Consider the following 26,157-nt stretch of genomic DNA (forward strand, 5'->3'; position numbering starts at 1 on the left):
TTCACTCCCAGTCACAGATCTGGGTTTAACCCATCGTTATTTTGCGCACCAAGCCACCCCAGTTCAGACATGGCATATGCAAATCAGTCTTGACCCTGTGCCTCATGGGAACAGTCCATCCCGAACTGCCAAGCCATGTCTTCCCTGGACTGGAATCAAGCATCCTAGGACCGTTTTCTGGCTATCAGCCGTCTTCAGCCAGGATAGCTTGACTCCAGTGGCGTAGTGAGCACGGGACCCACGTCTGGGCATACCCTTCCCACATAGGGTGAACAGCAAAACACACAAGATGATGGACAGAATGTTGCACAATGGCAAAACACTCACCCCAGTCACAGATCTGGGTTTAACCCATCGTTATTTTGCTCACAAAGCCACCCCAGTTCAGACATGGCCATATGCAAATCAGTCTTGACGCTGTGCCTCATGGGAACAGTCCAGCCCGAACTGCCAAGCCATGTCTTCCCTGGACTGGAATCAAGCATCCTAGGACCGGTTTCTGGCTATCAGCCGTCTTCAGCCAGGATAGCTTGACTCCAGTGGAGTAGTAAGCACGAGACCCATGTCTGGGCATACCCTTCCCACATAGGGTGAACACTAAAACATACAAGATGATGGACGGAATGTTGCACAATGGCAAAACATTCACCCCCAGTCACAGATCTGGGTTTAATCCATTGTTATGTTGCTCACCAAGCCACCCAAGTTCAGACATGGCCATATCATCCCCTTTGGTATCGCTACTTAATTAAAAGCTTGGCATGTGCATGTAAACATAGGGGAATATTTACTATTATTTCACACAATGCTGGAACTTGCTGCACTGTGTTGTATGAAAGGGGGAGAGCAGAAATACTTCATATTTACAAAGATAGAGAGCAGAAATACTTCATATTTACAAAGATAGATGGGAGAAGAAATACTTCATATTTACAAAGATAGATGGGAGAAGAAATACTTTATATTTACAAAGATATGGAGCATTTGTGCTCTCTCCTTGCGCTGGCGCACTGTAGGCAGCCTCGCACCAATGTGGGCATGCTTGCACCGTAATGCAAGGGAGCCTGCATTATGGGCAGGGTTGTTTTTCTGCAGGAAGGGACATAAAGACAATCCTTAAAGGCTAATTCCTTATTCCATGTGTGCTGCATTCTGAGAAACGAAATGAGGTGCAGCTGGAGACGTGGAGTGAAAAAGGGCTTACATCTCTAACAGAGTGAACATAACTGGAGTGATTATCAGGCCATTTTGAAGGGTATTTTTCAAAGTGTGCCAAATAGTAATGGCCCTCCATATAATTACTTATTTACTGTTTCCCAGAACCACTAATGACTGAATTAATATGCATCTGACTCCACTACAGACCTACTTGCCTTCCACTGATATAAACAGTGGATAGTGGTATTTCAGCAGGATGAACTTCAAGAGGCATAAGTCAATGGTCCACGTGACAGTGTCTTGCTTCAGTTTGCAGTCTTTCAAAGGAGCTGGACTGATATGGGCAGGCTCTGGACTGGTCCAACTGACTATTCAGAAGCATTGGCCTTTCAGTATATCTCTGAATGTACAGTGTTTTGCACAGTTTTACATATGCAAGAATCATTTCCACCCAGTCAACATACAAAATGCTTCCCACCGACTTTAATAGGGTCACAGGTTCAAACCCCACCGGTACCAATCAACCTTTCATCTATCTAAGGTTGATAAAATGAGCACTGTTGAGTTGTGTAACATTACACATCTGTTATTCAGCTGCCAGATGCTTCAAGCAGTGAACATTGCATTTACAAATACACCTTTTCTCTATATATTAGCCAGTGTTTTACCTAGGGGGCTTTTTTTATCCTTGGGTCATCTAGCTCTTGCAGCAGAAAGGCTCTGATTGGCTGCCTTCAACATGACGAGAAATGTTGCAGGCAGCCATTACAGGACTTTGGGACTTAGTCCCCTATGCTGTGGGTAATTGAAAAAAAATATATAAGGGGTCATGGTAGAGATACCCTTCCCCCTACCCAGCCCCCCAGGCCTTGGTAGGGGTCCTAGAGGAACACCCCCTTCCAGGACCAAAATATTAAAAAACATTATAATAAAAGTTGTGATCCCAAAGGACTCGCAGGTCTCCCACTGGATCATGAGTATTAAAAAAAATTAAACCCACATCAGCGTTTTATTATATATTTTTTGGGTAGGGGACACAATTAATGAATACAAGGCAGGGGACATGCACTTCGTCCCTCCTCAAGTCCTAAGAGGCCCAGGACCCCAAATAGGAAAGGGGGACGCAGCCCCACTCCCAGAGCCTGTAGTGGCTCCAGAACTCAATTCCCCAGGGCCAAACACTTTACTTGCAGGGAAGGGATGCCCAACCCCACCCCCTCCCAGAGCCCAAAAGAGACCGGGGACCCCATTCCCAGGACCAAAGAATAACTTGAGGGGAGAGGGGCGTGTGCCCCCTCCATATATCTTACAAGGCCCTGGGGACCTCATCCCTTGGGGCCAGCTCTTAACCTGAGTCCTAGGGAGCCCACCACTGGACACAGACGTGTTTCCTGCCTGCAGGACTGGAGGAGGAGAAATAAATGTGCTCCCACCCAGCAGGAGTTTTGAAAATGTTTCCACCGGGAGGGAGGGAGTACACTTCTGTTTCCCTGATTTATACTGCCCAGCAGGAGAAAGCAGAGCCAGCTGCTAAAGCTATGCCGTGGGGGCCCTTGGGTTACCCTATGGCCCCCAAAGTAATGTTTTGTGGGTGCCCGAGGTGGAAACCGGGGCACCCACTTATAATGAATTAGGGCCTGGAGGAAGGGATCCCCATGGACTCTTAAGGCTTGAAGGAGTGGATATGTGCCTCCCTCCCCTATAATTAATTTTTGGCTTCATGGGACGGGGTAACTGAAGCCCATATTGGCTCAGAGAGTGGGGCTGCGTATCCCCACTCTTATTTTCCACATTTGGCCCGCGGATGGCAGCGGCAGCTTGGGGAGGGGGCCACATATCCCTCTCCACTTAACTTTGCATTTGCCCCAGTGGATGGGGTCCCAGGGGCCCTGATGGCAGGGCCGGCTTTGGTGCTGGTGGCGCCCGGTGCAACAGCATTTGTTGGCGCTTCTCAATGGCCTCCTTCTCCACGTATTACCTCACTACCACCCTTTAACAGTGCCTCCCAAGTCTCTATAACCACTCTCTCTCTCTCATCCATTTCTTTTATTTTATTGCGCCACTCATACCAGTCCAAGGTGTCAGAACAAGTCACATCACATGCACATTACAGAGAGACAATGAATCATAAGAGTGTAAATCAGTGTATAGAAAATGTTACATCAGACAGAAGACTACAAAGTGTAGGAGTAACAGGTCATCCCTACTGGAAGACACTGTAGTTTAACAGTGCTTGGTATGGAGAAGCACAAACTCAAAATATAAAATGTAACACCATGGTTGGGGGTTGGCTTTACTAATAAGAATTGATTTCTACCCAAGTGAACCCTTTTTGCAATATTAGAATAATGAAAGTCTTGGGGAAAAATCTTAATGTTCTAATCTATACCTTGCAATTTGCATGCAGCTCTTTGATGATAGTTAATAGCTCACTGTTATATATTAGTATTTTTCTTCTTTTTTTCTGATCTAAATATTTTATTGCCATTTAAAAGCAAAATACAATAATTCAAATGTTACATCACCCTTGCAATGCTTAAAAAGAGAAATACCATAATACATAAGTAGGAAAAGGAGAACATGCAGTAGTCATCGCGGGAGTTAGTGAACAGTCTTAGGTTATACAATATATATCCACATAAATCGAGATTATATTTATTACATCAGTGAAAAAAAACATAGGTTTCAGAATTGTTATAGTAAGGAATTAGTATTAAAAAAACCTTTGAAATTCACTGAAAAAAACAAAGGTTTCAGACATGTTATAGTTAGGAATTAGCATTTAAAAAACCTTAGGAATTCACTGAAAAAAACATAAGTTTTAGGGGTGTTATAGTTAGCTGGACATTTCACTCGTACAAAACCATTGAAATTCCTCCGTTATAGTTAGTTGTACTAACTATAACTCGCGCGCCCGCAATCCACTGCTGATGATGTCACATATTACATCATTCATGACATGGTCAGTGACATCACTGATGACATCACTGATTAAATCATCCACGTGACAATCAGATACACCTCATCATACACTAGTATATCATTTTTGGGTCCTACCAACGGAAAAAGAAAGCACAGTGGCAACTGGGAAACGATCTAATTAACTCGGTGGCTTCATACAATTACTTAGGGGTCTGGTTCTCGGAACGGGCCAAGGCGAACATACATATAAATAAGCAGAGCTCTAAAGCCAACAAGGTCACCCACGCACTAAGACAACTTAGCCAGAACCTGACTAGCCCTTCCGCCACCCCCATCCTGATAGCTCTTAGAGCAAAACTCCTCTGGCAATCAGCTATGGCTACTTAGCCTTCCCCGGGAAACTGGATACTCTTCTCACTCTAGCCCAGGCTAAGGCATATAAATCGGTGCTACTAATACCAAAGTAATACTAGGCAAGAAATACTAGGCTAAGACTGGAGCTCGGCCTTGCAAGACCAGATCTGATATGTCAGGGGGAGATTATAAAGCTATATTTAAGAATACTGAGGGCTCCGGCCAACTCTTTAAAAAATCATTTGAGATTCATCTTCGAGTGGCCAGGTTCGGAATGGCACATAAGGCTGGGAAAGGCAATACAAGTCTTGAAGATCGAGGAAGAATGTATGCCGCGGAAGGACATCCCCTTGAGCGCATGGAAGAAAGCCATTAATAGACAAGTGCGCAAAATTTCGTTCGACCTTGACTACAAATCTCTTCGCCGAAGCCCGCACCTGGTCACACTAAATTATTCATACAAGGCAGGAACAGCACAACCCTACTTAAGTGAGTCCCTCACAACTCAGACCCGAAGCAAAATTTTATATATGAGGCTGACCATGCTGGGGATAGCTGATTTCAATCCCGTTTGGGCTCGAAAAGGGGAATCCATAACTTGCAGATTGTGCACCTACAAGAAGGAATCCTGGCTGCACCTTCTCTGTTGCTGCCCAAACCTCAACAATGATCGACGGCGACTGCTGCGCCCAATTTGCCTCAGTAAGAACATAAAGTCTTGTAGCGAAGCATCAGCATTATGTCTGTCCAATACCAGCACAATGACCTTGACAAGACTGGCGAAATTCATCCACCAAATCAGGCTGGCCTTAAAAGCTGTGGACCACAGTGGACAGGATCCATCCACGCAGCACCATTGACAGTGTCCCATTTGCATGCCCCCTACCAAGAAAGCAATGCACCTAGTAAGACACTTAATGCACCATGGAGAGTAGCATATGCGCTCACCTGCAACATACTAACTCCAAGGCACATAAGTTGGGGAATGGACAATCATGCGGGACTCAGTCACTTGAACAAAATATTTCATGCAAGCAAATGATGTAACCAATCACAGTCCCGATTTTAGCAGTAGTTTTCACTTCAGCTTTTAAAAGTATTTATCCTTTTCTACATACAAGAATTTGTTTCATTGTTGATTTTACTGTAATGATTTTAATTGATTATACAGTCAATAAAAAAATTGAAAATTGAAAAAACACTAGTATAACCTGTCAACACTCATTATAAAATATGGAGTACCATATTTGAAACCATTGACACACCAATACAAGTTTCTAAAAACCCACTCAGTGATTCCTACATCTACACACACATCTAAACACTTACCTGTATATTCACTCATACATGCTACCAAAGATCAATATAAAACTATTAAATATACTTATACACCTAAATCGACATTACACACCAGCACACATACTATTCACTTATGCATTCATCCTACTCACTTATGCAAACAATTGATCATACTGACATTTACTAAGCTACACACTTATACAAACACCACTTTATTTATTCATATAGATAGTAACTCATACTTAGTGTGTTATAAAATCACTATTACAAGTATGCAGTTTTCAATACAGTCACTCATACAATCCTTGAGTCTTATGTATACTTATTTATAAACAACAACTGTCACATACACTGCCTTTTATATTTCTACTTTGTTGGACATGTATCATTGAGAAATATATTTACGCATTACCACACCCATAAGAGATTCATTCACCCAAACAAGTGTTTCCACGTGCAGTCTTAACCTCATATATCTACTAAATCAACTATTTACACATCTTTGGACTGTCATACACCTCCCATCCAACCACGCACACATTCACTATCCCATACAAATACTCACTTAACTAATTAATACTAATATAAACTTTCACATACCTAGTAACCAACTGATGTAGTAGTTTAGACAACAAGAGATAGAGTGAAACAGATATTCACACAATTTAATCACTATCCCATATATTTAGTGAGACATTTTAAATTAGTCACTTAGACGATCAATCACAGTGCTACTAAATCCTCCATCCAGGCACGTATACATCCACTCAGTCTTCAATGTAGATTGCTATATATAGTACTTATTTAAATAGCAAACCAAACCACATTCACTGGATGATGTCATCAGTGATGTCATCAGTGATGTCATTTGAGATGTCATCAGTTATGTCATCAGTGACGTCACTGACCATGTCATGAATGATGTAATATGTGACATCATCAGCAGTGGATTGCGGGCCCTCAAGTTATAGTTAGTACAACTAACTATAACGGAGGAATTTCAATGGTTTTGTACGAGTGAAATGTCCAGCTAACTATAACACCCCTAAAACCTATGTTTTTTTCAGTGAATATATATATGTGTGTGTGTGTGTATATATATATGTATCTGTGTATATATATATATATATATATATATATATATATACTAGCAGCCCGACCCGACGTTGTCCGGGTATGAATTGCTGCCGGACAGTAGTATATTGTTTTGTAGGATTTCGTTTTGATAGCATTTCTTATCTGTGACAGGCCTGTGAAACGCTCCGATTCACAGTGCACTGCTGATGCACTGAGTGCGCGTTCAGTAGTGTGTGAACTCGAGTTTCCCTACTTTATTTTTCCTTGCAATATTATATAGCGCGACCTCGACAACATGGCATGAGCACAATTTACATTACAGAAGATCACATTCATTTGTGGTAGGCACGGGGAGACAAAGCAATTTGCCTGGAATCACAGGATGTTGAGCTGATGCCGGGATTCGAACGTAGCTCCCCAGCTCTAAACTTCGCAATTCTAGAACTTGTGGCGGGAGGTGTGTCTAAAAGTGTATGTCGGTTCTGGCCATCAATGAGAGAGACCTGTGCATTTTTCAAATGGGTGGTGAAAAAATATGAGTATGTTGCTGGAGATGTGGGCCGCCGTGCCACCAATGTACTTACCGGGGGAGGGTAAACACCCATTATTTTGCAACTTTCTTTCCGCATACCATCACTCCGCATACTTTCATTACGAAAGTACCAGGACTCCGCAATGCCATTATAACGCATGGCATTACATTTTATATGCTTTTACCACGCATACATTTACAACGAAATTCGTTGTAAATGCATGAATGGTAAAAGCATGTTTTTTTTTTGGATAAGGTAAGTATGGGTATAGGGGTATATGTTTTGGGGTACTGAGGTATATGTTTTGGGGTGTTTGAGTATTTTAAGGGTTCCAATATAGTTTTAGGTTTTGGGGTACAGGGGTATTTTTAGGGTTCAGGGCTAGGTGTGGGTTTTGGGGTACAGGTTATTTTAGGGTTCAGGGGTAGGTTTGGGTTTTGGGGAACAGGGTTATTTTTAGGGTTCAGGGCTAGGTTTGGGTTTTGGGGTACAGGGGTATTTTTAGGGTTCAGGGGTAGGTTTGGGTTTTGGGGTACAGGGGTATTTTAAGGGATCAGGGCTAGGTTTGGGTTTTGGGGTACAGGGGTATTTTAGGGTTCAGGGGTAGGTTTGGGTTTTGGGGTACAGTGGTCTTTTTAGGGTTCAGGGCTAGGTTTGGGTTTTGGGGTACAGTGGTATATTCAGGGTTCAGGGGTAGGTTTGCGTTTTGAGGTACGGGGTATTTTTAGGGGTCAGGGATAGGTTTGGATTTTGGGGTACAGGGGTATTTTTAGGGTTTAGTAATAGGTTTGGGTTTTGGGGTACAGGGTATATTTATAGGGTTAAGATGGGTTAGTGTTTAAGGGTATTGGGGTATTGTAGGGAATAAGTGTGGGTTATGATTATGGGATGCAGGGGTATTTAAAGGGAGCAGGGTGGGATTAGCACACGATATGAGACATGGCCTGAAGGGCGGAACGTACCACACGCCCCCAGCATTTGTCACGCCCCCAGCACACGCCCACAGCACAACGTAGACACGCCCACAAGGGACTACTTTGCTGACACGGTTCTTTTACCTTTTAAATGTATATGGTGGGTGTCTGCATAGCCTATGTCCTTCTGCTGCAGTTGCCCTTTCCAACGCTGTATTGGGTGTTGTGATTGGTGCTGTGGTTCCTGAGATTACCTGCCTCAAAGGTTTGGCCTCTCTCTTTATTATAATAGTATATATATATATATATATATATATATCTGTCACAAAGTGATCCAGCAGGCTGCGAGAGCGCTCCACAGTGTGTGCTCGGCTCAGGGGTCGGGTCCAGACCCAAACAATTACTTTTTTGTACAAATGGAGCGGCACAAAGAGAGAGTTTTAGAAGCCTTTATTCAGCGCTTCACCCCACCAACGCGTTTCAGCCACACAAGGCTTTGGTCACGGTCAGTTGGTCCTTCTACTATTTCCTACTTTATACTAGCCCATGTTAGTCATTATGGAGCATTATGAGATATGTAGTATGAAAACAGTATACATACACTTTTGTTAAAAAAAAAAAGGAAGAAAGACTGGTATGATCTTATGATTTACATTTCTTATTCATGTTAAGTCATATGGGCAAAATAAATTCAAGTTTGTATTTTTGGAATATTTCCAAAGTAATGTCAATTGTTGCAGGGTATAGTACCCTACTCTTCTTTGTTGACTTCGCAGCTGGTACTGTTATAGTCACTCTAAAGGCACATGGAGGTCCTTTCCAAAGTTCATGCCTCTCGGTATTTTTGTTCGCAGCCGGATGATCAGACGGGACTCCATTTGTCGCAATTTCCTAACAGAATCACCACCTCTCTCTGTCTTGGTTAACATTTTCAGTCCATAGAATCGCATCGTTTTCCAATCTCCTTCTTGGCATGTGTTAATATGTTTTGCCCCCCCCATTATTATAAAACACATTGCTCCTGGGACTTGGCCCCCCGGGGCCTAATTAGACTTAAAGCGTGGGAGCCCGCGCTTCGTTTTTTTGTGAGGTTTGGCAAGATGCGCGTATCCTAAGCGCATCCTGACCTAGGGGGTCAGGGTGTTTCTACCCTGCCCCCTTTTCTTGATTTTCGCATTTCTTTTTCTGTTTTCTTGTGCCTCAGTTCTACCGAGGCACAAGATGGCTGCCATCACTTCCTGGTTTGGAGTGTTCACAGCCAATTAGCATGCCGCTTGTGCTCGGGAGGGTACGCGTATAATCCTCGGACGGTACTTAGTCCATAGATATATCTATGATTTTACTTTTGATTTTCTCAGGAACTACTGAACGGATTTACACCATTTAACAAAAAGCGTAATCTGCGAACCAAACTCTTTTGCCAAATTTAGTGTAATTCCGTTCAGCAGTTCGGGCTGTAGTCCGTCTTAAAGGTCCCTATGGAAAATTGCATGGGGAAAACACGTTTTGGGACCCCCCTTTTTTCTCGGCCCGCTTCACAAATCACCCCCAAACTTTCAGGGAAGGAGCGGAGCGGAGCAGGCCATCTTCTTGGAGAACTTCGCATGTATTCGTCGACCGGCACCACAGTTATTCCAAATAGAATGTTGCGGATTTCCTATGGAGACTAGGTCCTAACTATAACTACCTACTAGCGACCGCCAATAGGTAATATTATATATATATATAGCTAGATAGATAGACAGACAGAATGACAGACAGATAGATAGATAGATAGATAGATAGATAGATAGATAGATAGATAGATAGATAGATAGATAGATAGATAGATAGATAGATAGATAGATAGATAGATAGATAGATAGATAGATAGATAGATAGATAGATAGATACATAGATACATAGATACATAGATACATAGAGGGATAGATATATTCTATATTCGGATTTAAACGTATAAACTGCAAGTAACAAAAGGGGTTCCCTGACAGAAGCAGTAACACACTGACCTATTTACATTGAATGCACTTTGTGATCTGCATGGTACACATGCTTTGCAGCAGGCCTTTTAACCTCCTGCACTACTTTATGATGAGTTAAAACTTCCACTAGACAGGGGCGTGTCCAAGATGGCAGCTCATGCAGTAGTGCTACTGCGGAGCTCCGCCGCTGCACAAGAACCTATGAACTTTTTCCCTACTGAAGAGAAAGGAATTTTGAAACACGTGTATAGGGATACGGGCACTGGCCATGAAATTTGATAAATCAGCAACTTTGAAAACTACATTTACCATGATGCAAAAGGTAATTCCGTTGTGCATGTCCGCGGCGTGCCCCACCCCCTTTGACTGTTGAAAAGGCTCCCACGAGCCGCGGGCTGACGAGCTAAAGGGCGCGCGACGCATGCTGAGAGTGGTAATATTCCTGATAAGATGACGGCAGCATGCACAAGAACCTATGAACTTTTTCCCTACTGAAGAGAAAGGAATTTCGAAACACGTGTATAGGGATACGGGCACTGGCCATGAAATTTGATAAATCAGCAACTTTGAAAACTACATTTACCATGATGCAAAAGGTAATTCCGTTGTGCATGTCCGCGGCGTGCCCCACCCCCTTTGACTGTTGAAAAGGCTCCCACGAGCCGCGAGCTGACGAGCTAAGGGGCGCGCGACGCATGCTGAGAGTGGTAATATTCCTGATAAGATGACGGCAGCATGCACAAGAACCTATGAACTTTTTCCCTACTGAAGAGAAAGGAATTTCGAAACACGTGTATAGGGATACGGGCACTGGCCATGAAATTTGATAAATCAGCAACTTTGAAAACTACATTTACCATGATGCAAAAGGTAATTCCGTTGTGCATGTCCGCGGCGTGCCCCACCCCCTTTGACTGTTGAAAAGGCTCCCAAGAGCCGCGAGCTGACGAGCTAAGGGGCGCGCGACGCATGCTGAGAGTGGTAATATTCCTGATAAGATGACGGCAGCATGCACAAGAACCTATGAACTTTTTCCCTACTGAAGAGAAAGGAATTTCGAAACACGTGTATAGGGATACGGGCACTGGCCATGAAATTTGATAAATCAGCAACTTTGAAAACTACATTTACCATGATGCAAAAAGTAATTCCGTTGTGCATGTCCGCGGCGTGCCCCACCCCCTTTGACTGTTGAAAAGGCTCCCACGAGCCGCAAGCTGACGAGCTAAGGGGCGCGCGACGCATGCTGAGAGTGGTAATATTCCTGATAAGATGACGGCAGCATGCACAAGAACCTATGAACTTTTTCCCTACTGAAGAGAAAGGAATTTCGAAACACGTGTATAGGGATACGGGCACTGGCCATGAAATTTGATAAATCAGCAACTTTGAAAACTACATTTACCATGATGCAAAAGGTAATTCCGTTGTGCATGTCCGCGGCGTGCCCCACCCCCTTTGACTGTTGAAAAGGCTCCCACGAGCCGCGAGCTGACGAGCTAAGGGGCGCGCGACGCATGCTGAGAGTGGTAATATTCCTGATAAGATGACGGCAGCATGCACAAGAACCTATGAACTTTTTCCCTACTGAAGAGAAAGGAATTTCGAAACACGTGTATAGGGATACGGGCACTGGCCATGAAATTTGATAAATCAGCAACTTTGAAAACTACATTTACCATGATGCAAAAGGTAATTCCGTTGTGCATGTCCGCGGCGTGCCCCACCCCCTTTGACTGTTGAAAAGGCTCCCACGAGCCGCGAGCTGGCGAGCTAAGGGGAGCGCGACGCATGCTGAGAGTGGTAATATTCCTGATAAGATGACGGCAGCATGCACAAGAACCTATGAACTTTTTCCCTACTGAAGAGAAAGGAATTTCGAAACACGTGTATAGGGATACGGGCACTGGCCATGAAATTTGATAAATCAGCAACTTTGAAAACTACATTTACCATGATGCAAAAGGTAATTCCGTTGTGCATGTCCGCGGCGTGCCCCACCCCCTTTGACTGTTGAAAAGGCTCCCAAGAGCCGCGAGCTGACGAGCTAAGGGGCGCGCGACGCATGCTGAGAGTGGTAATATTCCTGATAAGATGACGGCAGCATGCACAAGAACCTATGAACTTTTTCCCTACTGAAGAGAAAGGAATTTCGAAACACGTGTATAGGGATACGGGCACTGGCCATGAAATTTGATAAATCAGCAACTTTGAAAACTACATTTACCATGATGCAAAAAGTAATTCCGTTGTGCATGTCCGCGGCGTGCCCCACCCCCTTTGACTGTTGAAAAGGCTCCCACGAGCCGCAAGCTGACGAGCTAAGGGGCGCGCGACGCATGCTGAGAGTGGTAATATTCCTGATAAGATGACGGCAGCATGCACAAGAACCTATGAACTTTTTCCCTACTGAAGAGAAAGGAATTTCGAAACACGTGTATAGGGATACGGGCACTGGCCATGAAATTTGATAAATCAGCAACTTTGAAAACTACATTTACCATGATGCAAAAGGTAATTCCGTTGTGCATGTCCGCGGCGTGCCCCACCCCCTTTGACTGTTGAAAAGGCTCCCACGAGCCGCGAGCTGACGAGCTAAGGGGCGCGCGACGCATGCTGAGAGTGGTAATATTCCTGATAAGATGACGGCAGCATGCACAAGAACCTATGAACTTTTTCCCTACTGAAGAGAAAGGAATTTCGAAACACGTGTATAGGGATACGGGCACTGGCCATGAAATTTGATAAATCAGCAACTTTGAAAACTACATTTACCATGATGCAAAAGGTAATTCCGTTGTGCATGTCCGCGGCGTGCCCCACCCCCTTTGACTGTTGAAAAGGCTCCCACGAGCCGCGAGCTGGCGAGCTAAGGGGAGCGCGACGCATGCTGAGAGTGGTAATATTCCTGATAAGATGACGGCAGCATGCACAAGAACCTATGAACTTTTTCCCTACTGAAGAGAAAGGAATTTCGAAACACGTGTATAGGGATACGGGCACTGGCCATGAAATTTGATAAATCAGCAACTTTGAAAACTACATTTACCATGATGCAAAAGGTAATTCCGTTGTGCATGTCCGCGGCGTGCCCCACCCCCTTTGACTGTTGAAAAGGCTCCCACGAGCCGCGAGCTGACGAGCTAAGGGGCGCGCGACGCATGCTGAGAGTGGTAATATTCCTGATAAGATGACGGCAGCATGCACAAGAACCTATGAACTTTTTCCCTACTGAAGAGAAAGGAATTTCGAAACACGTGTATAGGGATACGGGCACTGGCCATGAAATTTGATAAATCAGCAACTTTGAAAACTACATTTACCATGATGCAAAAGGTAATTCCGTTGTGCATGTCCGCGGCGTGCCCCACCCCCTTTGACTGTTGAAAAGGCTCCCACGAGCCGCGAGCTGACGAGCTAAGGGGCGCGCGACGCATGCTGAGAGTGGTAATATTCCTGATAAGATGACGGCAGCATGCACAAGAACCTATGAACTTTTTCCCTACTGAAGAGAAAGGAATTTCGAAACACGTGTATAGGGATACGGGCACTGGCCATGAAATTTGATAAATCAGCAACTTTGAAAACTACATTTACCATGATGCAAAAGGTAATTCCGTTGTGCATGTCCGCGGCGTGCCCCACCCCCTTTGACTGTTGAAAAGGCTCCCAAGAGCCGCGAGCTGACGAGCTAAGGGGCGCGCGACGCATGCTGAGAGTGGTAATATTCCTGATAAGATGACGGCAGCATGCACAAGAACCTATGAACTTTTTCCCTACTGAAGAGAAAGGAATTTCGAAACACGTGTATAGGGATACGGGCACTGGCCATGAAATTTGATAAATCAGCAACTTTGAAAACTACATTTACCATGATGCAAAAGGTAATTCCGTTGTGCATGTCCGCGGCGTGCCCCACCCCCTTTGACTGTTGAAAAGGCTCCCACGAGCCGCAAGCTGACGAGCTAAGGGGCGCGCGACGCATGCTGAGAGTGGTAATATTCCTGATAAGATGACGGCAGCATGAACAAGAACCTATGAACTTTTTCCCTACTGAAGAGAAAGGAATTTCGAAACACGTGTATAGGGATACGGGCACTGGCCATGAAATTTGATAAATCAGCAACTTTGAAAACTACATTTACCATGATGCAAAAGGTAATTCCGTTGTGCATGTCCGCGGCGTGCCCCACCCCCTTTGACTGTTGAAAAGGCTCCCACGAGCCGCGAGCTGACGAGCTAAGGGGCGCGCGACGCATGCTGAGAGTGGTAATATTCCTGATAAGATGACGGCAGCATGCACAAGAACCTATGAACTTTTTCCCTACTGAAGAGAAAGGAATTTCGAAACACGTGTATAGGGATACGGGCACTGGGCATGAAATTTGATAAATCAGCAACTTTGAAAACTACATTTACCATGATGCAAAAGGTAATTCCGTTGTGCATGTCCGCGGCGTGCCCCACCCCCTTTGACTGTTGAAAAGGCTCCCACGAGCCGCGAGCTGGCGAGCTAAGGGGAGCGCGACGCATGCTGAGAGTGGTAATATTCCTGATAAGATGACGGCAGCATGCACAAGAACCTATGAACTTTTTCCCTACTGAAGAGAAAGGAATTTCGAAACACGTGTATAGGGATACGGGCACTGGCCATGAAATTTGATAAATCAGCAACTTTGAAAACTACATTTACCATGATGCAAAAGGTAATTCCGTTGTGCATGTCCGCGGCGTGCCCCACCCCCTTTGACTGTTGAAAAGGCTCCCACGAGCCGCGAGCTGACGAGCTAAGGGGCGCGCGACGCATGCTGAGAGTGGTAATATTCCTGATAAGATGACGGCAGCATGCACAAGAACCTATGAACTTTTTCCCTACTGAAGAGAAAGGAATTTCGAAACACGTGTATAGGGATACGGGCACTGGCCATGAAATTTGATAAATCAGCAACTTTGAAAACTACATTTACCATGATGCAAAAGGTAATTCCGTTGTGCATGTCCGCGGCGTGCCCCACCCCCTTTGACTGTTGAAAAGGCTCCCACGAGCCGCGAGCTGACGAGCTAAGGGGCGCGCGACGCATGCTGAGAGTGGTAATAATCCTGATAAGATGACGGCAGCATGCACAAGAACCTATGAACTTTTTCCCTACTGAAGAGAAAGGAATTTCGAAACACGTGTATAGGGATACGGGCACTGGCCATGAAATTTGATAAATCAGCAACTTTGAAAACTACATTTACCATGATGCAAAAGGTAATTCCGTTGTGCATGTCCGCGGCGTGCCCCACCCCCTTTGACTGTTGAAAAGGCTCCCACGAGCCGCGAGCTGACGAGCTAAGGGGCGCGCGACGCATGCTGAGAGTGGTAATATTCCTGATAAGATGACGGCAGCATGCACAAGAACCTATGAACTTTTTCCCTACTGAAGAGAAAGGAATTTCGAAACACGTGTATAGGGATACGGGCACTGGTCATGAAATTTGATAAATCAGCAACTTTGAAAACTACATTTACCATGATGCAAAAGGTAATTCCGTTGTGCATGTCCGCGGCGTGCCCCACCCCCTTTGACTGTTGAAAAGGCTCCCACGAGCCGCGAGCTGACGAGCTAAGGGGCGCGCGACGCATGCTGAGAGTGGTAATATTCCTGATAAGATGACGGCAGCATGCACAAGAACCTATGAACTTTTTCCCTACTGAAGAGAAAGGAATTTCGAAACACGTGTATAGGGATACGGGCACTGGCCATGAAATTTGATAAATCAGCAACTTTGAAAACTACATTTACCATGATGCAAAAGGTAATTCCGTTGTGCATGTCCGCGGCGTGCCCCACCCCCTTTGACTGTTGAAAAGGCTCCCACGAGCCGCGAGCTGACGAGCTAAGGGGCGCGCGACGCATGCTGAGAGTGGTAATATTCCTGATAAGATGACGGCAGCATGCACAAGAACCTATGAACTTTTTCCCTACTGAAGAGAAAGGAATTTCGAAACACGTGTATAGGGATACGGGCACTGGCCATGAAATTTGATAAATCAGCAACTTTGAAAACTACATTTACCATGATGCAAAAGGTAATTCCATTGTGCATGTCCGCGGCGTGCCCCACCCCCTTTGACTGTTGAAAAGGCTCCCACGAGCCGCAAGCTGACGAGCTAAGGGGCGCGCGACGCATGCTGAGAGTGGTAATATTCCTGATAAGATGACGGCAGCATGCACAAGAACCTATGAACTTTTTCCCTACTGAAGAGAAAGGAATTTCGAAACACGTGTATAGGGATACGGGCACTGGCCATGAAATTTGATAAATCAGCAACTTTGAAAACTACATTTACCATGATGCAAAAGGTAATTCCGTTGTGCATGTCCGCGGCGTGCCCCACCCCCTTTGACTGTTGAAAAGGCTCCCACGAGCCGCAAGCTGACGAGCTAAGGGGCGCGCGACGCATGCTGAGAGTGGTAATATTCCTGATAAGATGACGGCAGCATGCACAAGAACCTATGAACTTTTTCCCTACTGAAGAGAAAGGAATTTCGAAACACGTGTATAGGGATACGGGCACTGGCCATGAAATTTGATAAATCAGCAACTTTGAAAACTACATTTACCATGATGCAAAAGGTAATTCCATTGTGCATGTCCGCGGCGTGCCCCACCCCCTTTGACTGTTGAAAAGGCTCCCACGAGCCGCAAGCTGACGAGCTAAGGGGCGCGCGACGCATGCTGAGAGTGGTAATATTCCTGATAAGATGACGGCAGCATGCACAAGAACCTATGAACTTTTTCCCTACTGAAGAGAAAGGAATTTCGAAACACGTGTATAGGGATACGGGCACTGGCCATGAAATTTGATAAATCAGCAACTTTGAAAACTACATTTACCATGATGCAAAAGGTAATTCCGTTGTGCATGTCCGCGGCGTGCCCCACCCCCTTTGACTGTTGAAAAGGCTCCCACGAGCCGCAAGCTGACGAGCTAAGGGGCGCGCGACGCATGCTGAGAGTGGTAATATTCCTGATAAGATGACGGCAGCATGCACAAGAACCTATGAACTTTTTCCCTACTGAAGAGAAAGGAATTTCGAAACACGTGTATAGGGATACGGGCACTGGCCATGAAATTTGATAAATCAGCAACTTTGAAAACTACATTTACCATGATGCAAAAGGTAATTCCGTTGTGCATGTCCGCGGCGTGCCCCACCCCCTTTGACTGTTGAAAAGGCTCCCACGAGCCGCGAGCTGACGAGCTAAGGGGCGCGCGACGCATGCTGAGAGTGGTAATATTCCTGATAAGATGACGGCAGCATGCACAAGAACCTATGAACTTTTTCCCTACTGAAGAGAAAGGAATTTCGAAACACGTGTATAGGGATACGGGCACTGGCCATGAAATTTGATAAATCAGCAACTTTGAAAACTACATTTACCATGATGCAAAAGGTAATTCCGTTGTGCATGTCCGCGGCGTGCCCCACCCCCTTTGACTGTTGAAAAGGCTCCCACGAGCCGCGAGCTGGCGAGCTAAGGGGAGCGCGACGCATGCTGAGAGTGGTAATATTCCTGATAAGATGACGGCAGCATGCACAAGAACATATGAACTTTTTCCCTACTGAAGAGAAAGGAATTTCGAAACACGTGTATAGGGATACGGGCACTGGCCATGAAATTTGATAAATCAGCAACTTTGAAAACTACATTTACCATGATGCAAAAGGTAATTCCGTTGTGCATGTCCGCGGCGTGCCCCACCCCCTTTGACTGTTGAAAAGGCTCCCACGAGCCGCGAGCTGACGAGCTAAGGGGCGCGCGACGCATGCTGAGAGTGGTAATATTCCTGATAAGATGACGGCAGCATGCACAAGAACCTATGAACTTTTTCCCTACTGAAGAGAAAGGAATTTCGAAACACGTGTATAGGGATACGGGCACTGGCCATGAAATTTGATAAATCAGCAACTTTGAAAACTACATTTACCATGATGCAAAAGGTAATTCCGTTGTGCATGTCCGCGGCGTGCCCCACCCCCTTTGACTGTTGAAAAGGCTCCCACGAGCCGCGAGCTGACGAGCTAAGGGGCGCGCGACGCATGCTGAGAGTGGTAATAATCCTGATAAGATGACGGCAGCATGCACAAGAACCTATGAACTTTTTCCCTACTGAAGAGAAAGGAATTTCGAAACACGTGTATAGGGATACGGGCACTGGCCATGAAATTTGATAAATCAGCAACTTTGAAAACTACATTTACCATGATGCAAAAGGTAGTTCCGTTGTGCATGTCTGCGGCGTGCCCCACCCCCTTTGACTGTTGAAAAGGCTCCCACGAGCCGCGAGCTGACGAGCTAAGGGGCGCGCGACGCATGCTGAGAGTGGTAATATTCCTGATAAGATGACGGCAGCATGCACAAGAACCTATGAACTTTTTCCCTACTGAAGAGAAAGGAATTTCGAAACACGTGTATAGGGATACGGGCACTGGTCATGAAATTTGATAAATCAGCAACTTTGAAAACTACATTTACCATGATGCAAAAGGTAATTCCGTTGTGCATGTCCGCGGCGTGCCCCACCCCCTTTGACTGTTGAAAAGGCTCCCACGAGCCGCGAGCTGACGAGCTAAGGGGCGCGCGACGCATGCTGAGAGTGGTAATATTCCTGATAAGATGACGGCAGCATGCACAAGAACCTATGAACTTTTTCCCTACTGAAGAGAAAGGAATTTCGAAACACGTGTATAGGGATACGGGCACTGGCCATGAAATTTGATAAATCAGCAACTTTGAAAACTACATTTACCATGATGCAAAAGGTAATTCCGTTGTGCAGGTCCGCGGCGTGCCCCACCCCCTTTGACTGTTGAAAAGGCTCCCACGAGCCGCGAGCTGACGAGCTAAGGGGCGCGCGACGCATGCTGAGAGTGGTAATATTCCTGATAAGATGACGGCAGCATGCACAAGAACCTATGAACTTTTTCCCTACTGAAGAGAAAGGAATTTCGAAACACGTGTATAGGGATACGGGCACTGGCCATGAAATTTGATAAATCAGCAACTTTGAAAACTACATTTACCATGATGCAAAAGGTAATTCCATTGTGCATGTCCGCGGCGTGCCCCACCCCCTTTGACTGTTGAAAAGGCTCCCACGAGCCGCAAGCTGACGAGCTAAGGGGCGCGCGACGCATGCTGAGAGTGGTAATATTCCTGATAAGATGACGGCAGCTTGCACAAGAACCTATGAACTTTTTCCCTACTGAAGAGAAAGGAATTTCGAAACACGTGTATAGGGATACGGGCACTGGCCATGAAATTTGATAAATCAGCAACTTTGAAAACTACATTTACCATGATGCAAAAGGTAATTCCGTTGTGCATGTCCGTGGCGTGCCCCACCCCCTTTGACTGTTGAAAAGGCTCCCACGAGCCGCAAGCTGACGAGCTAAGGGGCGCGCGACGCATGCTGAGAGTGGTAATATTCCTGATAAGATGACGGCAGCATGCACAAGAACCTATGAACTTTTTCCCTACTGAAGAGAAAGGAATTTCGAAACACGTGTATAGGGATACGGGCACTGGCCATGAAATTTGATAAATCAGCAACTTTGAAAACTACATTTACCATGATGCAAAAGGTAATTCCGTTGTGCATGTCCGCGGCGTGCCCCACCCCCTTTGACTGTTGAAAAGGCTCCCACGAGCCGCGAGCTGACGAGCTAAGGGGCGCGCGACGCATGCTGAGAGTGGTAATATTCCTGATAAGATGACGGCAGCATGCACAAGAACCTATGAACTTTTTCCCTACTGAAGAGAAAGGAATTTCGAAACACGTGTATAGGGATACGGGCACTGGCCATGAAATTTGATAAATCAGCAACTTTGAAAACTACATTTACCATGATGCAAAAGGTAATTCCGTTGTGCATGTCCGCGGCGTGCCCCACCCCCTTTGACTGTTGAAAAGGCTCCCACGAGCCGCGAGCTGGCGAGCTAAGGGGAGCGCGACGCATGCTGAGAGTGGTAATATTCCTGATAAGATGACGGCAGCATGCACAAGAACCTATGAACTTTTTCCCTACTGAAGAGAAAGGAATTTCGAAACACGTGTATAGGGATACGGGCACTGGCCATGAAATTTGATAAATCAGCAACTTTGAAAACTACATTTACCATGATGCAAAAGGTAATTCCGTTGTGCATGTCCGCGGCGTGCCCCACCCCCTTTGACTGTTGAAAAGGCTCCCACGAGCCGCGAGCTGACGAGCTAAGGGGCGCGCGACGCATGCTGAGAGTGGTAATATTCCTGATAAGATGACGGCAGCATGCACAAGAACCTATGAACTTTTTCCCTACTGAAGAGAAAGGAATTTCGAAACACGTGTATAGGGATACGGGCACTGGCCATGAAATTTGATAAATCAGCAACTTTGAAAACTACATTTACCATGATGCAAAAGGTAATTCCGTTGTGCATGTCCGCGGCGTGCCCCACCCCCTTTGACTGTTGAAAAGGCTCCCACGAGCCGCGAGCTGACGAGCTAAGGGGCGCGCGACGCATGCTGAGAGTGGTAATAATCCTGATAAGATGACGGCAGCATGCACAAGAACCTATGAACTTTTTCCCTACTGAAGAGAAAGGAATTTCGAAACACGTGTATAGGGATACGGGCACTGGCCATGAAATTTGATAAATCAGCAACTTTGAAAACTACATTTACCATGATGCAAAAGGTAATTCCGTTGTGCATGTCCGCGGCGTGCCCCACCCCCTTTGACTGTTGAAAAGGCTCCCACGAGCCGCGAGCTGACGAGCTAAGGGGCGCGCGACGCATGCTGAGAGTGGTAATATTCCTGATAAGATGACGGCAGCATGCACAAGAACCTATGAACTTTTTCCCTACTGAAGAGAAAGGAATTTCGAAACACGTGTATAGGGATACGGGCACTGGTCATGAAATTTGATAAATCAGCAACTTTGAAAACTACATTTACCATGATGCAAAAGGTAATTCCGTTGTGCATGTCCGCGGCGTGCCCCACCCCCTTTGACTGTTGAAAAGGCTCCCACGAGCCGCGAGCTGACGAGCTAAGGGGCGCGCGACGCATGCTGAGAGTGGTAATATTCCTGATAAGATGACGGCAGCATGCACAAGAACCTATGAACTTTTTCCCTACTGAAGAGAAAGGAATTTCGAAACACGTGTATAGGGATACGGGCACTGGCCATGAAATTTGATAAATCAGCAACTTTGAAAACTACATTTACCATGATGCAAAAGGTAATTCCGTTGTGCAGGTCCGCGGCGTGCCCCACCCCCTTTGACTGTTGAAAAGGCTCCCACGAGCCGCGAGCTGACGAGCTAAGGGGCGCGCGACGCATGCTGAGAGTGGTAATATTCCTGATAAGATGACGGCAGCATGCACAAGAACCTATGAACTTTTTCCCTACTGAAGAGAAAGGAATTTCGAAACACGTGTATAGGGATACGGGCACTGGCCATGAAATTTGATAAATCAGCAACTTTGAAAACTACATTTACCATGATGCAAAAGGTAATTCCATTGTGCATGTCCGCGGCGTGCCCCACCCCCTTTGACTGTTGAAAAGGCTCCCACGAGCCGCAAGCTGACGAGCTAAGGGGCGCGCGACGCATGCTGAGAGTGGTAATATTCCTGATAAGATGACGGCAGCATGCACAAGAACCTATGAACTTTTTCCCTACTGAAGAGAAAGGAATTTCGAAACACGTGTATAGGGATACGGGCACTGGCCATGAAATTTGATAAATCAGCAACTTTGAAAACTACATTTACCATGATGCAAAAGGTAATTCCGTTGTGCATGTCCGCGGCGTGCCCCACCCCCTTTGACTGTTGAAAAGGCTCCCACGAGCCGCGAGCTGACGAGCTAAGGGGCGCGCGACGCATGCTGAGAGTGGTAATATTCCTGATAAGATGACGGCAGCTTGCACAAGAACCTATGAACTTTTTCCCTACTGAAGAGAAAGGAATTTCGAAACACGTGTATAGGGATACGGGCACTGGCCATGAAATTTGATAAATCAGCAACTTTGAAAACTACATTTACCATGATGCAAAAGGTAATTCCGTTGTGCATGTCCGCGGCGTGCCCCACCCCCTTTGACTGTTGAAAAGGCTCCCACGAGCCGCGAGCTGACGAGCTAAGGGGCGCGCGACGCATGCTGAGAGTAGTAATATTCCTGATAAGATGACGGCAGCATGCACAAGAACCTATGAACTTTTTCCCTACTGAAGAGAAAGGAATTTCGAAACACGTGTATAGGGATACGGGCACTGGCCATGAAATTTGATAAATCAGCAACTTTGAAAACTACATTTACCATGATGCAAAAGGTAATTCCGTTGTGCATGTCCGCGGCGTGCCCCACCCCCTTTGACTGTTGAAAAGGCTCCCACGAGCCGCGAGCTGACGAGCTAAGGGGCGCACGACGCATGCTGAGAGTGGTAATATTCCTGATAAGATGACGGCAGCATGCACAAGAACCTATGAACTTTTTCCCTACTGAAGAGAAAGGAATTTCGAAACACGTGTATAGGGATACGGGCACTGGCCATGAAATTTGATAAATCAGCAACTTTGAAAACTACATTTACCATGATGCAAAAGGTAATTCCGTTGTGCATGTCCGCGGCGTGCCCCACCCCCTTTGACTGTTGAAAAGGCTCCCACGAGCCGCGAGCTGACGAGCTAAGGGGCGCGCGACGCATGCTGAGAGTGGTAATATTCCTGATAAGATGACGGCAGCATGCACAAGAACCTATGAACTTTTTCCCTACTGAAGAGAAAGGAATTTCGAAACACGGGTATAGGGATACGGGCACTGGCCATGAAATTTGATAAATCAGCAAATTTGAAAACTACATTTACCATGATGCAAAAGGTAATTCCGTTGTGCATGTCCGCGGCGTGCCCCACCCCCTTTGAGCACTGAGAAAGCAGTTTGGTGGGTTCCCGGGGAAGTGGCTGCCCCAGAACGTGAGCACTGGGAGCGGAGCAAATGGCGAGCTAATCCGGGGCATTCTCCAAAGTGAATATCGTGGCTGCAGTTTCTCTGTTGGGTGCGGCCGGCCGCAAGACAAAATGGTGCCTGAGCGGCTGTAGCGGTGCCACATCAGAGAACAGAGGCAGCAATTCCCAGGTGGGAGCCTGGCGGCAGTGAGGCGGAGGGGCCCCTACTTATCCGCCCCCCCCCCCTCCAGACCTGGCCACTGACCGGCTGAAGGGATTGAAGCAGCCAGCGCTGTCCGGCTGGATTTTTGGCGGGCGCTGTAATGACTGAGATCCCGGTACTGATTGGCTTGGTTATGACCATTGCCCACCACCATCTCAGCATATGATGTAGTTTCGACTCTTATTCCACCTATTTGTAGAGCTTGCCGATAGATTTTGACAACCTTATGCTGTTTTATGCACAGTTTTTGCTCCTTTTCGGGTCTAAGGGCCTGTGCTCGAGCGAAGCCATGTTCTTTTTTGATACAATCTTGCTGAGGCTCTTTAGGTGAGGGGTAATGTTTTGCTTTGAATGTGTTATTCTCTAGCAGTGAACCAGCACAGACCGGTTCTTATCGGAAGAATGTGCTCTCTCCGCGCTGGAGCCATAACAAACTCTTGGCCAGCTGCTGTTGTGTACCTGGTACGAGGAGGTACAGGTATCCCGTGAGAGCGGTAGGTGGGTTCTTCCAGAAGCTTCGAGAAAGGGTTAGATTCTATATTAGTGAAAGCGGGTCCAAGCGAGGTGAGATGAATTGATGGTCTGTGAGACTATGGTCTGGCGGCTTGGATGGTCTGATGATACTTCACGGTGCAGACGTGCAGTCGTGTTTGTGGAGCAGAGAGTCTTGGCCTAACCAGCGAGAGGGACAGATAGAGAGTTGGACCCTACTTCAAGTTTCAGATGCCTAATAATAATATGGGGCCATATGTATCATACAAATTCGCGCCTTTGCGAATGCGAATTTGCTAAATGGGATGTATGAAGGAAAATCCGGTGCAAAATAAGGAATCGCAAAATTTGTGATTCCTTATTTTTCAATTGCATTTAAGGAATCGCAAATTTTGCGATTCCTTAAACGCAATGTATGAAGCTAAAAAATAATTGCAAATTGTCCCTAAGGAATCGCAAATTACCCCCAACTTCAAGTTGGTGGTAATTTGCGAATTTCTTGAAAAATGCCCTTTTTTGCATTTTTCAAAGTGCCATGGGACGCACATACATGCCCATAGGACATGTATGTGCACCACATGTGCACCTATGCTTATTTCAGGGGTGCAACAGGGTGTCCTTTGGACACCCCTGCACCCCTGAAATTATTCTCAATTTGCGATTAGCAAATTGCAAATCGCATATTGAGAAAAAAATCCCAATACCTTCATATGGGCCTCCTGGCCCATAGAAATGAATGGGAAAGTATTCCTTAATTGCGAATTTGCAATTTGCGAATTCGCAATTAAGGAATATCAAGAAATCGCTAAAAAATTGTGATTTTTATATTTTTATATACATACCAATTTGCGATTCTAAAATAGCGATTTCTTAAAAATCGCTATTACAGAATCGCAAATTGGTACCTTGATACATATTGCCCATGGTGAGATGTTCCATGTATATCTAACTTTGTCTAATTTTGCCTTTCATTTTCAGGTTCTATGTGTATGTATGTGTTGATGTTTAGTTATTATTATTTCCTTCTTGCCACCACTATTATCATATAATAAAGACCTTTGGAATGTGAATTTGGTTCTTATTCTCTGTAAAGGAAGGTCGGGCCCCTTTTTTACCAAGTGTTTTTCACCGGGAGGTGTTGCTCGTGCAGATGCGCGTTGTTCGTCGGGAGACGTTGCTGATTTCGCACTGGGGTTGTTTGTCGGGGGACGTTGCTGATTCGTCGGAAGACGTTGCTATACATACCCTCGGAGCTATGATTTATTTAATCTCTAGTAGTTAGTTCTATTCCTTTCTCAGGTAAGTATTCTAAAGTGAGGTGTTCTTAGGCAATCTGGGAAGGGACTCGGATAAGTAATGACTGCCTGTATAATTAGCTGAAACACCAGAAGAAGCGGAAAAATCAGTCATTACATCTTGGCGTCGTGACGCACAGGATTGTCGGGTGGAAAGTGTGTAGGGAAAATCGATAACATCTTGGCGTCGTGGCAATTGTGGAATTGAGGTTGAGTGAATCCTAAAGAAAAAATACATTATGTTTTCTAGGAAAATAAAGACTGAATTTCAATTACCTGTAGAGATTCCTGGATGGGAATCGACTCCATATGGAGTATTGGCTCATGAGTGGGCTAATTCGTCGGGTTTGAGTGAAAACTGGAACTCGTGTTTGCTCGAGGCTGAACTGGCTCAGGTAGTATCATGTTTACAGAAAGTGCCGGTCGTGAGGGGAGAGGAGCTTCCTATATTAGGACGAAGAGGATGGATTTTGTTAAATGCTTATAGATTAGTGCATGAAAAATATGTGAAAATACAGCGTGAGTGTAAAGAATTTGAAGAGCAGTATGTAGAAGTGAAAAATGTGAATACGCTGTTGAGATGTCAGACCAAATTGCTCTCAGATAAGTTGGAAACTTACCAGAGTGTTGCAGAAAAAGCTGCAGTGCGTATCGCTAAATACAAGTACAGACATAGACGAGGCAGAGTGAACACCAGGAAGGTACGTCTAGTCATTGCAAAGGCAGGACTTGATTGGAATCCTGAAGAGTGGGATGGAAATATTTGTGACTCTTCGGAGTTTTCAGGATCAGGTGAGGAGGAAAAAAACAGAGCAGAGCCCGTTAAGGTTCAAAGAGAAGGGGTCGTGGCCAGACAACATGGCCGACAGGACGTGAGCTCCGCCAGCTCCCGACCGTCGAACCCCGAAACCCTG

This window comes from Lissotriton helveticus, chromosome 6 (assembly GCF_964261635.1).
Source record: "Lissotriton helveticus chromosome 6, aLisHel1.1, whole genome shotgun sequence".
NCBI lineage: Eukaryota > Metazoa > Chordata > Amphibia > Caudata > Salamandridae > Lissotriton > Lissotriton helveticus.